This window comes from Balaenoptera physalus, assembly GCF_965194825.1.
Source record: "Balaenoptera physalus genome assembly, chromosome: 9".
Classification (NCBI taxonomy): domain Eukaryota; kingdom Metazoa; phylum Chordata; class Mammalia; order Artiodactyla; family Balaenopteridae; genus Balaenoptera; species Balaenoptera physalus.
In genome coordinates this window covers 897,041-912,212 of record NC_138888.1, presented here as the reverse complement: position 1 = coordinate 912,212, position 15,172 = coordinate 897,041, and the positions used below count along the sequence as shown (strand labels likewise).

The 15,172-nt window shown below is 44.9% G+C and overlaps 1 protein-coding gene across 1 annotated transcript in view; it reads right to left on the bottom strand.

The window, feature by feature from the left end:
* Nucleotides 1-5,538: 5,538 nt before the first annotated feature.
* LOC309666575 (uncharacterized protein) overlaps nucleotides 5,539-15,172 on the bottom strand; it is a gene marked incomplete at its 5' end in the record, with an annotated part of 92,579 nt that continues 82,945 nt past the window's right edge. The window contains one exon of the mRNA XM_082474044.1: nucleotides 5,539-14,155. The remainder of the gene's footprint in view (nucleotides 14,156-15,172) is intronic.

Genomic DNA, 15,172 nt, shown 5'->3' with positions numbered 1-15,172 from the left:
GAGGACACGGGGAGGGGGAAGGGTAAGCTGGGATGAAGTGAGAGAGTGTCATTGACATATATACACTACCAGATATAAAATAGATAGCTGGTAGGAAGCAGCCGCATAGCACAGGGAGATCAGTTCAGTGCTTTGTGACCACCTAGAGGGGTGGGATAGGGAGGTTTGGAGGGAGATGCAAGAGGGAGGAGAAATGGGGATAGATGTATATGTATAGCTGATTCACTTTGTGATCAGCAGAAACTAACACACCACTGTAAAGCAATTATACTCCAATAAAGACGTTAAAAAAAAAAAAAAAGAGGTGCCAAGAGGTCTAACCAGGTCAAAGGAGAGACCCCTTACGTTTCATGCCACACGTAAATACTTCCTCTATGAAACCACTTTTACAGTAACTTCCAGAAAACACACTGCTAACAATCAAGGTTGCTGCCACCGTTGTGTAAAAGAAGAAAGTGGGGTTGGAGTCCGAAGTCGGGGCTCTGGGGGCTCTGGGGACTCTGTCCTTGGCTGTATCACTGGGGACACACAGACAGTCACAGCTGCTGACACCATGGCTTGTCCAGCAGAAGATGGGACGCCACCATCCACCACTTGGGTCCTGTGTCACAAAGACTTCTCGGTCTTAGAGATACCCATGGTGGGGAAAAGCACACGCAGAGTTTACAACAATCCCCAACAGGAAAATCACAAAGTGGCCCCGAAAATTCTAGGACGAGTCTATCCTAGCTAAGTAGAGCATGATCCACGTTCAGAAAAACAGGCCCTGGCCTCTCCCTCTCTCCCCGGAGATGAAGGGGCTCACCTCGCAGCATCACTACCCTGCATCCACAGGTCCTCCAGGGGGTGGGCTGGAGACGGTTTCCGGAGGCCGGAGCGCGAGCTGCCCCCAGTATCAGGTGCGCAGGCAGGAGGCCACACCTCCCACCACCACCCCAGTGCCCCTGCCTCGATTCACACCAAAGGCCACTCTTGGGTGCTGAGTGGTCCTCTGGCTGAGGAGGAAAAGGGCCCAACTGGTCACAGTAGGGACATCTCAACACGATAGTGAAGCTGAACAGAGAGAATTACTACTGAACGGCAGCCCCCTGGGGGTCCCTGGAAGGAAGCTGAGGGGCAGAACTTCAGGCCACACACCTGGTCACCATGGGCAACACGGCAAGTGAAAACAGGTCTGACTAAAAGAGAGAACTTGTACAGACACGGGGCAAGGATGAGTAGCTTGACTGTTTGGACAGGGCCCTGGAGAAAGAAAGGTGACGAGAGTCAGGGGCTGGAGAAGTGGCTTGAGGTCACACCTGTAGGAGTGGACACCTGTCCTGGGGGTAAGGACACCTGACCTGTTAGGTGGGCTGCAGCCACCACAGAGCTGGCAGAGTGGGTGCATGGAAGCCCCGCAGGGCGCTGTGCTGGGGTCAAGGCACAGGGCCTACTGATCGCGGCTGGTGTCTGGACTGCCAGGGTTCAACGTCTAGTCCATCGATGCAGTATCTAGTGCTAAGCCCCCACTTGGCAGTGTCCTTTGAGAAAACCAACAGCTGCCTGCTGGCAGGTGGATGCACTGGACACTTTCTTCCAGGAAGAGCAGCAAAGCATCCGGATGGGTGCCGTCTCAGGATCCAGTCTCAGGCAGCCAGCAGGGTTTCCACTCAGATTGAATTCAAAGACCTACTTCAGCAGCTGTGATGGGAACCAGATTATTTATAAGTGAGCATCTTGGCATTTTCCTCACCCCATCCCTGCTCGCTATAGAGAGCTTTGTATTTGCCTTCTCAGCTTCTCTGTGGTGTGAGCATGGTTTCAAAGACGGAAAATATCAGCCACCACCAGAAATGTCTGCTCTAACCCAAGCCACAGATCAGCTGGAGCCCCTTTCCCCAGCTTCTCAAGTTCATGGTCGCAGGACCAAGAGCCCCGGGCCCCCCAGATCCTTAATGCCATCATGAGGTATGTTACCTCCTGCGTTAAGTACTGTCAGAAATGAAGGGACTATCCCCAGTTGTGTTTGTTCCCTGAGAAGTAGGAACAAACCTATAGGAAATGTGGTTTTTTAGAAGATCATACATGATCCACCGTCTTGGCAGAAGCCATGTGACTAATACATGTGCACTACGCGTATCTTGAATACTTCCTTTCTTGAAGTTGCCTTCTCAGCTAATATTTTCCTATTTTTAGGGCAGTGGCTCAATCCTCTAAACATAGTCTCTCTAAACTGTAAATCAATAGAAAGACTTTCTGTGTCATTAAAGACATTTTTCTCCTTTTCCTGATCCTACAGGATGGTGTAAATTTCCTCACGAGATAACTATTTCACTCGACGCAATGTTGTGATATTTTTTAAAGTTTTTCCATACACGTCTCTAAGGAAGAGTAGAAAATAAATGCTAAAAAAGTACCCCCCAACATCCAGACAAGTCATGAGATGATCCACTATCTTTTTTCTGCCAGAGAAACTGGCCAGTAATAGAAGATTAAGTAAAATTCATGTCTGTTAAGTACTTAATAAATTAAACTAATAAATTGTGATTACTGCCACTCCCTCCTAATTCATCCATATTGAATGAATAACCCATACTTCTGAACCCATAAGTTAAAAGAAAATAATTTAATAATTTCAAATTTCTACTTGAAGAGGTAAACCATAAACATGAGACAAGTAAAGAAAAGTGTAAGTCCCTATTATACATTATAAGACAGTATTTGCAAATGTGTATTGTCTCTGCTTAGGAATAGAACATAAGGAAAATATCCCTGATGTTTTCTCTAAATAGCAAAAAGGTCATTCCTCTGCCTTTTCAGTATGTTTATCCATCCTGTTATTTTCAGAAATCTTCTTTGGTAGCCTAAATAAAGTTGTTTAAATATTTGCTAAATCTGATCCTCTAGTCTTTCAACCTCAGGTTATGTCCATAAAAGTTGAGCATTTAAAAATTTGCTGGTTTCTAACTACTTTGAATCCTAACTCCCTGAGTTAGACACTGAGGACCCAGGGTAAATTTACTGGCATTAGATGAAGTATTCATAGTGAAGTGTTTACTTGTTCCATACTTGTAAAACACTCATCCACAAATATCATTCCCCACGATAATCACAGAATGTAGGAAAGTAGGTGCAGTTTATAAGTCTTGGAGGAATTATAAACAACCATTTATGCTTAATAATGAACATAAAAGCCCAAAATATCATGATACAAATAATTATCCTTTGCTTCTCACATTGAATGTCTAATAATGTTGTCTTGAATCCAAAGATAAAATTTCCTTTTGGAAAGTCTTCAAAAATGTTAAACATCAAACATATGTGTGCATGCATGTTCTCTGCAGCATTCTTTCAGCCAAGAGATTGAAATCACAGTTTAGGTTATTTTCTACCAGCTGGTGAGTGGATAAACAAATACAGTCCATCCACCTTCCGGGATGTGATTCTGCCACAGGAAGGATTGATGCACTGACACAGGCTACAATGTGGATGAGCTTTGAAACCATGATGCTCAGTGAGAGAAGCCAGACACAAAAGGCCACATAGAGCATTATTCCATTTATATGAAATGTCCAGAATAGGCAAATCCATGGAGACAGAAAGCAGATTGGTGGTTGTCAGGGGCTGGGAAGGGGGAGTGGCTGCTTAAAGGGCATGGGGTTTCCTTTTGGGAGATGGGAGTCTTTGGGGGCCAGATAATGGTGGTGGCAGCACAACATTGTGAATGTACTAAAAGCCACCACTTTATTCACTCTAAAATGGTTAACGGTATATCTTCTGAATTTCATCTCAATAAAAAGATATCTCAGAGGCCTTGAGTCAGAAAGGTCACAAAGAGTTATAAAAAATTCCAAGGGCAGAGGCAGCGCAGCAAGATGGAGAGTCTGCCAGCCCAAGAGCGAGGACGCTTTAGTCCAAGTTCAGGCCCCGCCACTGACCAGCAGCACCTCGCCGGCTATATCCAGACCGTCATGAGATGAACCACATCGGCCCTCACACCCTAGGCACAGCTGTGAGTGTGAATGATGTAAGTACACACAGACGCTCGCACTTTTAAACTACATAAACATGCAAACTGAGCTACACAGACACGCAAACACACATACATCCAAACACGGTACTGTAAGGGCCATCGTTTTTCAAGGAAAGAATATATACACCACTCAGAATACTCGCCTCTCACGGGTGTGCTGGGTAATATTTCCAGCAAGGAAAGTAGGTATTTGGTGGGATGGTAATTTATAGAAAACATTGCAATAATCTCTTTACCCAAAGCTCTTCTAAGAAGACAAAATACCTTTGATGTGTTTGGATGGACAATGAGTCACTATGATCATTGGGGGATAACTATTGACTCATAATTGTGTCATCTTCCAGTATTTTATGAATTGCTCCAAATCCAAAGCAAAAATCTTAGTATTTAAAAACATTTGAAACATTCGTTTTTTGCTCCTAATACCTTTACATTATGTGCGGGAATAGGGCACTGAGAGACCAGGTCGGGGCAGGGAGCTGCTCTGGAGGCCCCGTGAAGGTGCACCTGGGGGCCGGTGACGTGAATGATGTGAAACCATCGTGTGTTTGAAGGATCAGTGCCCACACAAGCAGGACAAGGACGAAATTTAAGAAAAACACTCCACCTCTCATTATCCGCAAGAAGGTGCCTATATTCAATACTTAATAGACAAAATGATGAGAATGAGGAAAACATGCATGGGCTTAGCTTTAAAGCTTCTAGAAAAACAATGCAAACAGGAAAGCAATAAATGCAGGTCTTTCCATGACGATGCTGATGATGGTTTAGAAATCTCTACACGTAAATGGAGAAAAACATCTGAGGTCATCCTCCTTCCTTCACAAAATGCCTCAGTTTAAATAAACCAGAAAGAGCTCAGGGTTGAGAGAATAAAACTGTGTGGTTTTCAGCCAGTCCCTTAACTTCCCAGAGTCCAGAGTTTTTGTTTTCTGTAAAAGGAGAAAATCACACCAGCCCCCAGGGCCAGAAAGTAAATTACGAGAGCCAGCGGGAGTGAGTTAGCAAACATTTCTAAATGTGTCACAAACAGTAAGTCATTTAAATCCCCTACCAACATGAGGGGCAGGTCCTATCATTATCCTTATTTACAGATGAGGTAATCCAGGAAGGAAGGGAACTGAGTTGCCCAAGTTCACAAAGAAGTAAGAATGGAGCTGGGATTTGAACCCAGAACCCAGGCAGTTAAGCTCTAGATTCTGTGCTATCAACCACCATGCTATGTGCATAGAAAAATCATTATATGTCTATATATCCATATAATATGTTATAAATACATACCAAATACATATGTGTGTATATAAAATTCAGTTTAAAATTAAATTATTCACAAATTATCGCTTTTATTATAATTAATCCCAAATCTACTTGGAACAAGAGCAGAAGAATGACAAATTTGGGTGGTCGCCTTAATTTTTGTTATTGGCAGAGACACACACACACACACACACAGAGCCATCTAGGCATACAGCTAAAATATTAACAACAGATTTGATTAGATTCTCTAATGCACATGGTTACTGTAGTTTGTTTTTCTAAATGCACATAAATACTGTATTTATTGGTGTCTGTCTAAGGCTATACATGAATATCTGGAATTCCTGTCTTTATATCTGGTTTTATTCCTACATAAATGAGAGATGTAGCTTTGACCGCCTCATTGGATTGCAAAATCAAGGTGCTTGAGGCCAAACCAAAGTACAATTTCTTTCAAGAGACATAGAACGCGGTGGCCAGTACCTCGAGCCCACAGACAGTCTCACGATATGAAATGAAGTCATGTGAATGGAGCAGGGACAGTAGGTGGCAGTCGTCACCTCCCCTGGTATTTTCCTTCTTCCTTTTTTCCAGCATCGTTGATGACAGGGCAGAGCTCTCAGGAGTGAAGTCAGCAGAGAACTTTGATAGCAATTTCCACGGGGCCCCAGATAGAGCCACGCAGACGACCCTCGGCAGGCGTCGGGCCCTTTCAGCAGTGGCCTCAGTAGAACATACAGAAATAAGATGATAAAAGGTGAGTGAAAACAGAACAATGAAAGGTATTTAAATTCTTTTCTAAATAATCTGGGTATAGAGTGAGATGGGAACACACGCTTCTGCCTTTCTGACTTGGGTAGACCAGCACTCCCTGTATCTTAGGCCTGATGGTCCTGGAGCTGCATTTCTCTGTTCAATGGGATGAACACGTCTCCAAGCTCAGCCACGGCAGAACGTGGACTCCTGACTCCAAGTTCATCCCAACGGTCCCTGGACGGATCTGGTGAGAGTGAAGATAACCAGCATCCCATGATGACACTGGGGGATAATTTCGTGTCTGAACTCAACTCATGGTTTGTAGCACAATCTTTTAAATATAAATTTATTTTATGATACTAAAAGAGTTGTAAACAAGATAATTGGCTTTAATCAAGGAATTCCTGCAATATCCAGTTCCTTTGAGTATGATAAAAGGATTTTTTCCTCATAGAAACACATGGATTGTATGCACCCAAAATTCTTCAATGACACAATAGGGTTACTCTAAATTTACCAGTAGAATAATAGAATTCTACTGAATGTTCTCTAAATCTCCAAATATTTTTTTTAAAAACATGTGTTGCATAAATCATGATAAAAGAAAAACAAGCATGTGCTCCCAATATTACTTGAATATTTCTTCGACTGGAGCACATGATGTTGGTTGAGAAGATACACATCATGTGGAATCAATCTCACAATTTATTTGGAATCTTCTCAGAAATGTGATATGCCAATCATGGAATAGTTCAATATCGAGCAATGTAAGTAGAATGCTATCAAATATAAAATATTTAATTGGGAGGGGACCATCTAGAAATTCATCAAGGAGGAATCAAAGAGTATTTCTACGGTGTCCCAACCAGCCCCTGCCCTTTGGAACCACCTCAATCCACCCATTTTCTGCACTACCACCAGCTCATAGTGAGGACACGACAATTTGCAGGAATGTCCCAGGGTCTCTGCTTGTCTTTCTTCAACCAGATCATCTTCCAATTCTATCAAAATCAGTCTCTGAGTAGTTGGTTTTGGGAGAAACTTGAGTTTTCTTTTGGACCCAGGGATCTCGTGTCCATACTTGTTTTTCTCTTGTTTTGCCCCTTTTGCTCCTAGAGTTTCTCATGACCTCCTGAAGAAGCTGAGCTGTGGCCTGGAGGAACCATGCCCATCACTGCCCACCATGTCTTGCTAATGTGAAGTCCAGCCACTGTGAAGCAGAGGGCAGGACTCAAATATCTGACCAGAACCCACAGTCCCAGAGTCTTCCCTTCCCCATGTCAGCCCCTCACCCAGGCTCCCCCTTTGCCTTGAACTGGGAGCATGTGGCCATGAGAAGAGAGCACAGCACCCCTTTCCCCCTTTCTGTTCATATTCCAGAGATGAGAGTGGGTTACGTAGCCTGAACTTGATGCAGGTGTTGCAAGATCATTGTCAGTTCTGCTGTCCTGTCTCTCGTTTCCTCCCAGGAAATGGGAGGGGGGAGGAAAACGTCTCAGTTTCAGCACAGCTGGGTGACTTGCAGGAACTCAGCGCCTGATGTTTGCTGGTCGGGGAGCAGTGCCGTGGGGTGTCTAGCTCTGTATCCCCTTCGGAGAGGAATTCTGTTTCAGACCAGCTCTATCAGAGGTGGGATCCACGTCCCACAGAGTTTCCCAAGGTTTAGATTAGTCCAAATCTAATTCACTTCACCTCTGCTGCAGTCACTTTCCGTGGGTGAGCCAAGGACAAAAGCCATTAGCTGATGTCAGCCTCTCCCAGCGGACACCAAGTCCTGCACGGGACAGAAAAAATTCTGCTCAGTAATCCATCTGCCAACTGCAAGACAATCTCCACTTAGCAGCCAATGTCTTCAACGAAAGCTGTGCAGCACCAGTGACTCACGGGGCAAGAGTGAAAATCAGGGCCACAGTCACGGCGTGAAAATATCACAAGCCAGGTGCACCCCGGTGTTCAAGAGCTCGTACATCCCTCATCCTTCCATAGCAGTAAATTACCCTGAAACAGAAGGTGTGTTATTAATTATTTCTTTTCTACTGACTTTTTTGTAAATGCACTCTGATTTCTAAGACTTACAGCCCACAAAATAAACACTCTCCGAGTGCTTGATCTGTGCCTAAGTCAGAAACTCAGGTTGATCCTATGTGCCTTACTGGCCATAGCCAGTAGGTAACTACATCCCAAAGGTACTTTCTTTCTAAAGACCCCGTTAATTTTCTTTATTGCCACTGCCTGATTCTGATCCTCTTGCCCAGATGCAGATGTGGACTTGCCACGAAGCTCAAAGAGTTTAAGTTTTAAGATTTCTCAGCTGGTGTGTGTGCTTGTGCGTGCGCACATTTCACCTACAAAGGTGAGATATTTTCATAGCAGGTCCTTAAGACCACTCTGTCTTCTCTGCTCAGTGTCAGGTGGCATTGGAGTGACCCTGGGCATTCCTGGGCATCAGTTAGAAGGGTCTGGGCGGGGAGCATCTGGTTCTGGCTTAGTGGGATGGATGGTGTCATCTCCGGGTATTTCCGTGTGTGGTAAGCCATTGCCAAATGCCCTAGAGCAGGAGTGGCCTCCAAGAATAGACCTGCATCCTGCTGTATTGACACTTACATACGCACTTTTATACCTCATTTTGTACACATGGTATTAATTCTTTATTTCTTTTTGAGAGGGCTCTTTAAACTACATAAATTTTAGGTTCCCCAAACCAGGGCCTGCCTGACCAGGACCCCTGCCAGGCTGGAGGCTCCCCCTCCCTCTACAGTCAGGGTCATCCTTCTAAGGTTGACCGTCTTTCACAGCCTCTTAAAATCCTTCATTTGTTCCCCATCCAGACTCCCTCCGCCGGCACACAAATCCCTTCAGGACCTTGTTTCTGCCTTTATTCTGTCTTGCTTCCTCTTCCTCGGCTATACTCCCCACCCAGGTGAACCCCCCCCCGAGTGAACAGCATCCTCATCTTAGCCCCCAGTAACGCAGGAATGCTGGGCTCTGGGGGGTCTTCACCAGCCCAGACCCCCTGAGTCCACAAAGTACCTCAGACCTTTCTTAGGACCCAGCTCAGCACCTGTTTCTTTCTCCACTCCTGTGCCTCTGTGTCCACTGTTCCCGGGCGTCTGAGAGCTGGGCTGGCTGAGATTTTCAGGCAGAGGAACTAACTAGTTGGTGAGGGAATCTGAATAGTGTTTAAGGGAGGAGACCAAAGGTAAATCGTATTTCTATTCGGGCTTATTCACAGGGTGACCACCGTATCTCCCTTTCCAGGCCTGTCCCCGTTCACGCTTGTGGGGCAGTGGGATTATTAACAGCAGCTTCAGCCGCTTTCAGAAGTGTCCCCAACCCGGATGATAAATATACGGGCACCATACTTACACACCACAATTACACACACACACACACACACTCACCATGGAAATAAAGATACTTCTATTGTGTTGTCATCAACATTATTGTCATTGTCATTGGTATTCTCAGTGTGGACATTATTTAAAATAACTTAATTTTACATAAGAAACAGTTCAATAAACTGCAGCAGTATAAGAATGTTTAAGAAATAAAGTGTGATGGAATTTAGAAATGTAGCAATTTTGGTTCCCTGGGAGGAAGCATTAAAACCCATGAGCACGGGACGAGTTTGGATCATCCCATAAGAGACCGTAATTATAATCCTTTAAGTTATAAGACAAAGAGCCAAAGCTTTAACTGTGACACAAAGGAAAACCATGTCTTTTTCCCTGTATATGCCCTTCAACCAAGAAGTAAAAACTTCCTCTGGGCATTTAGGGAAATCAAGGACAGCCACATAAAATCATAATCACAGAATCAGAGAGTGTATGTAGGTTGTGCTTTGCTATGTGGACACACAGTAAATTTTCCTGTTATTAAACAGGATTCTTGTATTGACAGAAACTATAGATTTTAAGGCAAAGTCAATCCTCTTGTTTTTCCCAGTACTTGTCATCCAGCCCAACCACAGTCTACATGAGCTCACCCTAATGGCAACTAGTTCTTTCTCCTATTCCATGTATTTATATAATTTTCCCCATATTAACTTCTCCAAAGATAACAAGAAAGTTACTGCCACACACACAAAAAATCGCATTCTCATCAAATGTTTGAATATCTTTACCAAAAATAAATGTACTTCTTTTTCCTAAGTATTCCAGTTCTGCCATTAAAGTAGATAACCACCGAGAAATTACAGTGAGGACTAGCAATACACACGGGTCCCCATGCAGAGGGAGGACCTCCGAAAGGGACCAGGGCTCGTCTTTCCGACTAGGGAACAACAAATACTGTGATAGCCATAAGGTGCTGGCCTCTTCCCCAAATGCAGAAGAGGCAACCATTCCACTGAAGCACCCACAGCATGTGCTGTGATTCCTGAAACAAGTATAGGGTAACAGAGACAGAATCTCGATCAAGACATAATTGAGTGTCTGTGCCGGTTGCCAGGAGGAATAAAAAATGAAAAACACATGATCCCGACCCTCCAAGAGTTTAATATCTATTTGGGTAGATTTAAACAAGTATATAAATTATTATACAGCAAACCACAATATAAATACCTTAAAGAAAACTAAAACATTCTTCAAAGTAGCACTTTTAGACAAATATATGTTCCTCAAGTTATTAGGGAAGAAAAAAGTACATGGATATGCTTCGTGCTAAGAAAAGCAGAGATGCAAGAGTCAAAAGTAAAATAACAGAAAGGCCACCAGAATAACCCAGGTGGTGCGGTCAGAGCCACAACCATCAGGATGAACTCGTGTCTCACTTACTCCAGAGACTGATGGATACGCAGAGAAGAAGTGCAAATATGTCACATGTGTGATGGATCTAACATAGGAGCTAGTGTGCACGTACCGTCACTACACACTCGCCTGTCTCCTCTCTGTCAGCCAAGATGACTGAGAGGCAGTGGCACCTCACCAGCCACAACACCCACCCAGTGCCCAGACCTTGGTGTCTAAACTCCATTCTCCACGAAAAGCCACCAGGGCTCCTTGGAGAAATGACTGATTCTAAGACTGACTGCAGCAGGAATTGTACAGGATGAGTCTGGAGCTTCTTATCATGTCAGAAGGTAAAGAGGGAGCAGGTCAAAGGGACCCAGGAGCCAACTGAAGGAGCCCCCAGTGGTCAAAGCTGGGACAGTTTGAACAACAAAATAAAGTCGTGTTGGATTATAATCCAGAGCATAAAATGAATACCCACCAGTCCACACTGACATAAACACACGATGGAACAAACAAAGGGGGGCGAGTAGATCAACCCATGCACAAGAACTCCAAGTAACTTATGAAGATGTTCCCATGTGTGGGCTGTGCACAGTGACCCCCTTCCAAAGAGGACAGTGTGGGGAGGGGACAGGAGACGCCTGGCAAACACCAGAGGGTGAGACCTGCTCATCGTTCGGCTTCACGAGCAAACGCGTGTTGACTGTAAGCCTCCTGCTCCCAAGCACCTCCTCCCACTTCTTGGCGATTCAACAGTGAAGCAAACCTGACTCATTCCAGCTTTGGGGGAGAAAGAAGGAGGTAGACACCATTCAGGAAATGACGTGTTTATGAAAAGATACACAAATGCACGTATTTTATTATCGATGTGGGTGTTAGATTTCATTACTACATAGAGAATTTTTTTATATCAGCTTCCACTAAAATCAGTTCCGGAATCATGTTCTGGCCTAAATAATTTTGAAAAAAGAGCCTGGAATGATCTTCCAGCCTGTTCCCATGGAAAGGAATCAGCGTCACCGAGCTGGACAGTTGGCTTTGCTGAGCTCACAAATGACTGGGTTCTGAGGACTGGGAACAACTTCTTCTTGCTCACGTGGTCATGTAGCTGTGAGGCGAGTGGCAGGGGACCCACAGGACCGGCTGGAGGACCAGCCTCGGGACAGGAGCACGTCCTTCTGCTTCTACGAGCCCTTGCCTTGTCGGACCTCCCCTGGGGCTGACACTCTTCCACACGCAGGGCAAGGACCCCAGAAGGTCACAGGACGTGGCCCAACCATGAAGTCCCTTAGAGGGAGGCCCCACGAGTCACATGGCAGTGGGTAGAGATGAACCTGCTACAGACTCTGAACATCAAGAAGGTTTGGTTTTATCCTATGATAAACAGCTAGTTATCCAAAGGTTTAGAACAAGGATATAGTAAAAGCAGAGATTAAAGAGAATTTAATCTAGAAGCTGTTTGCAAGGAAAGGATGAAACCATGCATGGAAAGCACCCCTGTGTCTTACGCATCAAAAGAGGCACAGACGCCTCTCAAAATATTTTAAGGGACATCTGACTAGCTAAACCTGATACCTTTGACTACTCAAAAATTTATGAATTCACGTGACTGTTTTCATCGAGGCTAAGGAAACAGTCGGTGAGACTCAGGGTGGCTCCATGGCCAGAGTAGGATGAAGAAAACCCGGTGGGACCCTCTTCCTCCTCAATTCCCCCTCCTCAAAATTGAAAGAAGACGGAAAACTCTATCCTGAGAAAACTTTCATGCTAAGTTAAAAGTATATAATTAACAAAATATATTTATTTAGAACTCCAAATAAGAGTCTACTGTTATCGCATTAAAACATGGAAATTACATACATTAGCTCACTGGGGGGAAGATAATTATTATTCTAGCTCTCAGAGTCTCATTCATGTCTTATTCTCAGGCTGGGGGGAGACACTGCCCTATATATCACGGGTCAAAAACGTTACCCAGGGAGCTGTTCTAAAGATCTAACACAGACTGAAAAATGTTTACATATGGAACTCAACCCACTAAAACTTTTCATGTACATTGTGAAATGTTCTCTTGAATCAATCCTGCCATCCTCTCTCTCCCTCTCCCTCTCACTTGCTTGTTGAAGGAATATGTAGTATTTATTGTGCACACATGTTTAGAGATAGATCCACCTTCATGAGGAAACTAGGTGTCAATCTGCAGCCAGGAGCTGGCTTCTGTCCCACGTCCGGGCGCCCTGTGTGGGGAGCAGAGGTAGAAGGTGCTCAGGGAGACGCTGACACACCCCCGCCCAGGTCCACGTGGCTGCCGGGGCCAGTGCACCGTGCATCCGCCAACGGGACTGGACTTCATCCAAGGCCCTTCACCCATGGAAATACTCACCTGGTGGGGGAGGCTGGCTTTGGTCCGTATTCATTTGGATTTTCTTTGTTGTTATTTTTGGGGTGGAATTTCTCCCTGAGCTGAGGGATTATGGCAGTTGGGAGAATATTGGCTAAGTTGTTTTGTTTTCCACTCATATTCTTACTAAGAAATACATTGGCTTTAAAGTATTAAACTTGGACTGACTTTGTTCTTCTGCTACTTTGGTCCTTTGAGACAATAACAGGGCAAACTATACTCCAGACTTCACTTCTGAATCCTTTATTGTCTCCATCTCAGACATACCTTCACAAACTAGTGGAAGGGTGATCTGGCACGTCTGAGTCAGGGAGCAGAGCGGCCTCTGACACAGCTGTGCCAGGACCCCAGACCCCAGACCCCACCCCTCCCACCAGGGCTCCTGTAACAAGTATTGCCGAGTAGCAAGACCTCACCAAGGGGTGGCTCTGCTTGTTTTCCAAGTCTGGGCTTCATTCTTCACTCAGCTGGTTGTTATTACTGCCTTTGCAGTAGCAGTGAGAGATTAACCGTCGCCAAGTGTCTGAATTTTGACACAGACTCAGCCAAAATTCAATCTGCCACGTCCAAAAGGAGGTGAGAGGAGTGGAAAGAGATGTGGTTTCCACGCTGCTCATGTCTCTACCGTTCTGAGATGGAACATTTAAAAAATCCCCAAGGTAATGTGCATTTAATTAAAGTAGCAGCAGTGAATCTTAGAGGTGATATTTGCTTTTCCAATTCATTTTTATGCTGCAAGAGAAAGAAAAGGAAGTCAGCTCAGAGTAAGTTAATGAAGAATCCGGGAAAGGAGAGCCCCTGGGGTGGAGTCTCCAACAGCCGTGAAAAAGCAAACCTGGGTCCAGCGTGGGAGTCATGGCTGGGTCACTCGTCCACCAGGTTTCAGATGCACAAAGCAATGAAAATGAAGGCTGTGCTTTGTACCCACGGCAAGTCAGGAAGGCAGTTCTTCCAGGGGGACGCTGTTGGCTGTGGTCCCTGGGAACCCAGTGACTCCTGCAAAGGCAAACACGCAAGTGGTTGCTGGAAACCAGGGGAGATGCAGGGTCCCTCCGCAGAAGCTGCTGGTCACAGGAACTGTTAATCCAGGACCCTCCACATTCAATATGAACACACCACATTCAACTGAACTGCTCCACTTTATTAGTGTAGCTTTGACACTTTCTGTTGTTACAAACAACACTGTAATGCTCAGTAGTGTACAGATATGCACCAATCTACTGTATGTTTCAAAAGGCTTCTGCCCTTCATGACAAAGTTCCCTGAACTGCTTTCTTCCTGAAAGCAAGTAAAATGTTGAATGCAATTTAAAAATTATCTTCTTTAACGGCATTGCTGAGCTCACAAGGAAGTAAGGAGCCCTCCATGGCCCAAGATTACACACAGGTGAGTCCATGGGCCAAGGCCGGCCATGGCTCTGGCCACCTGACAAGCCTGGTGGCCTGTCCAGCTCCTGTAACCACTGCTCCCACAGGCCCCTGGAGCCAGACACCTCCTCACGGTGGGAAGGAGGCTTCAGAGGGCCACAAACGACTGCAGAGGAGGGAAGTCACCTCCCACAAGGACTGAGCCAGGGGCCAGGCTCTCACTACGTCCAGACACTTCAGTCAGGAGCTCCTTCAGGGCGACCCCAGGCTGTGGGTCACACTTTGTCCTCACTGACCCATTTTCCATTTTTTAAATCTCGTTGTTCTATCAGTTGCCAAGAGAGGAGTGTTAAAATCTTACCCTGGTTATGGAATCATCTATTTCAGTTTTTCACTGGGTCAGTTTTGCTTCATGTATTGGAGTATTTCTCAACAGGCACCTTTATAATTATTGACTTTCTGATGAAGAGAAGCTCGTTCTACCACAACACAAACTCCCTTTATCTCTGGCAATACTCGCCATGTAGAAGTTTATTTTCTCAGATATGAATACACTTTACTCCAATGACTTATTCTTAACATTTGCATGATTTACCTTTTCCCACCATTTCCTTTCAGACTCTCCTTGTCTTCTTATTAAAAGTTT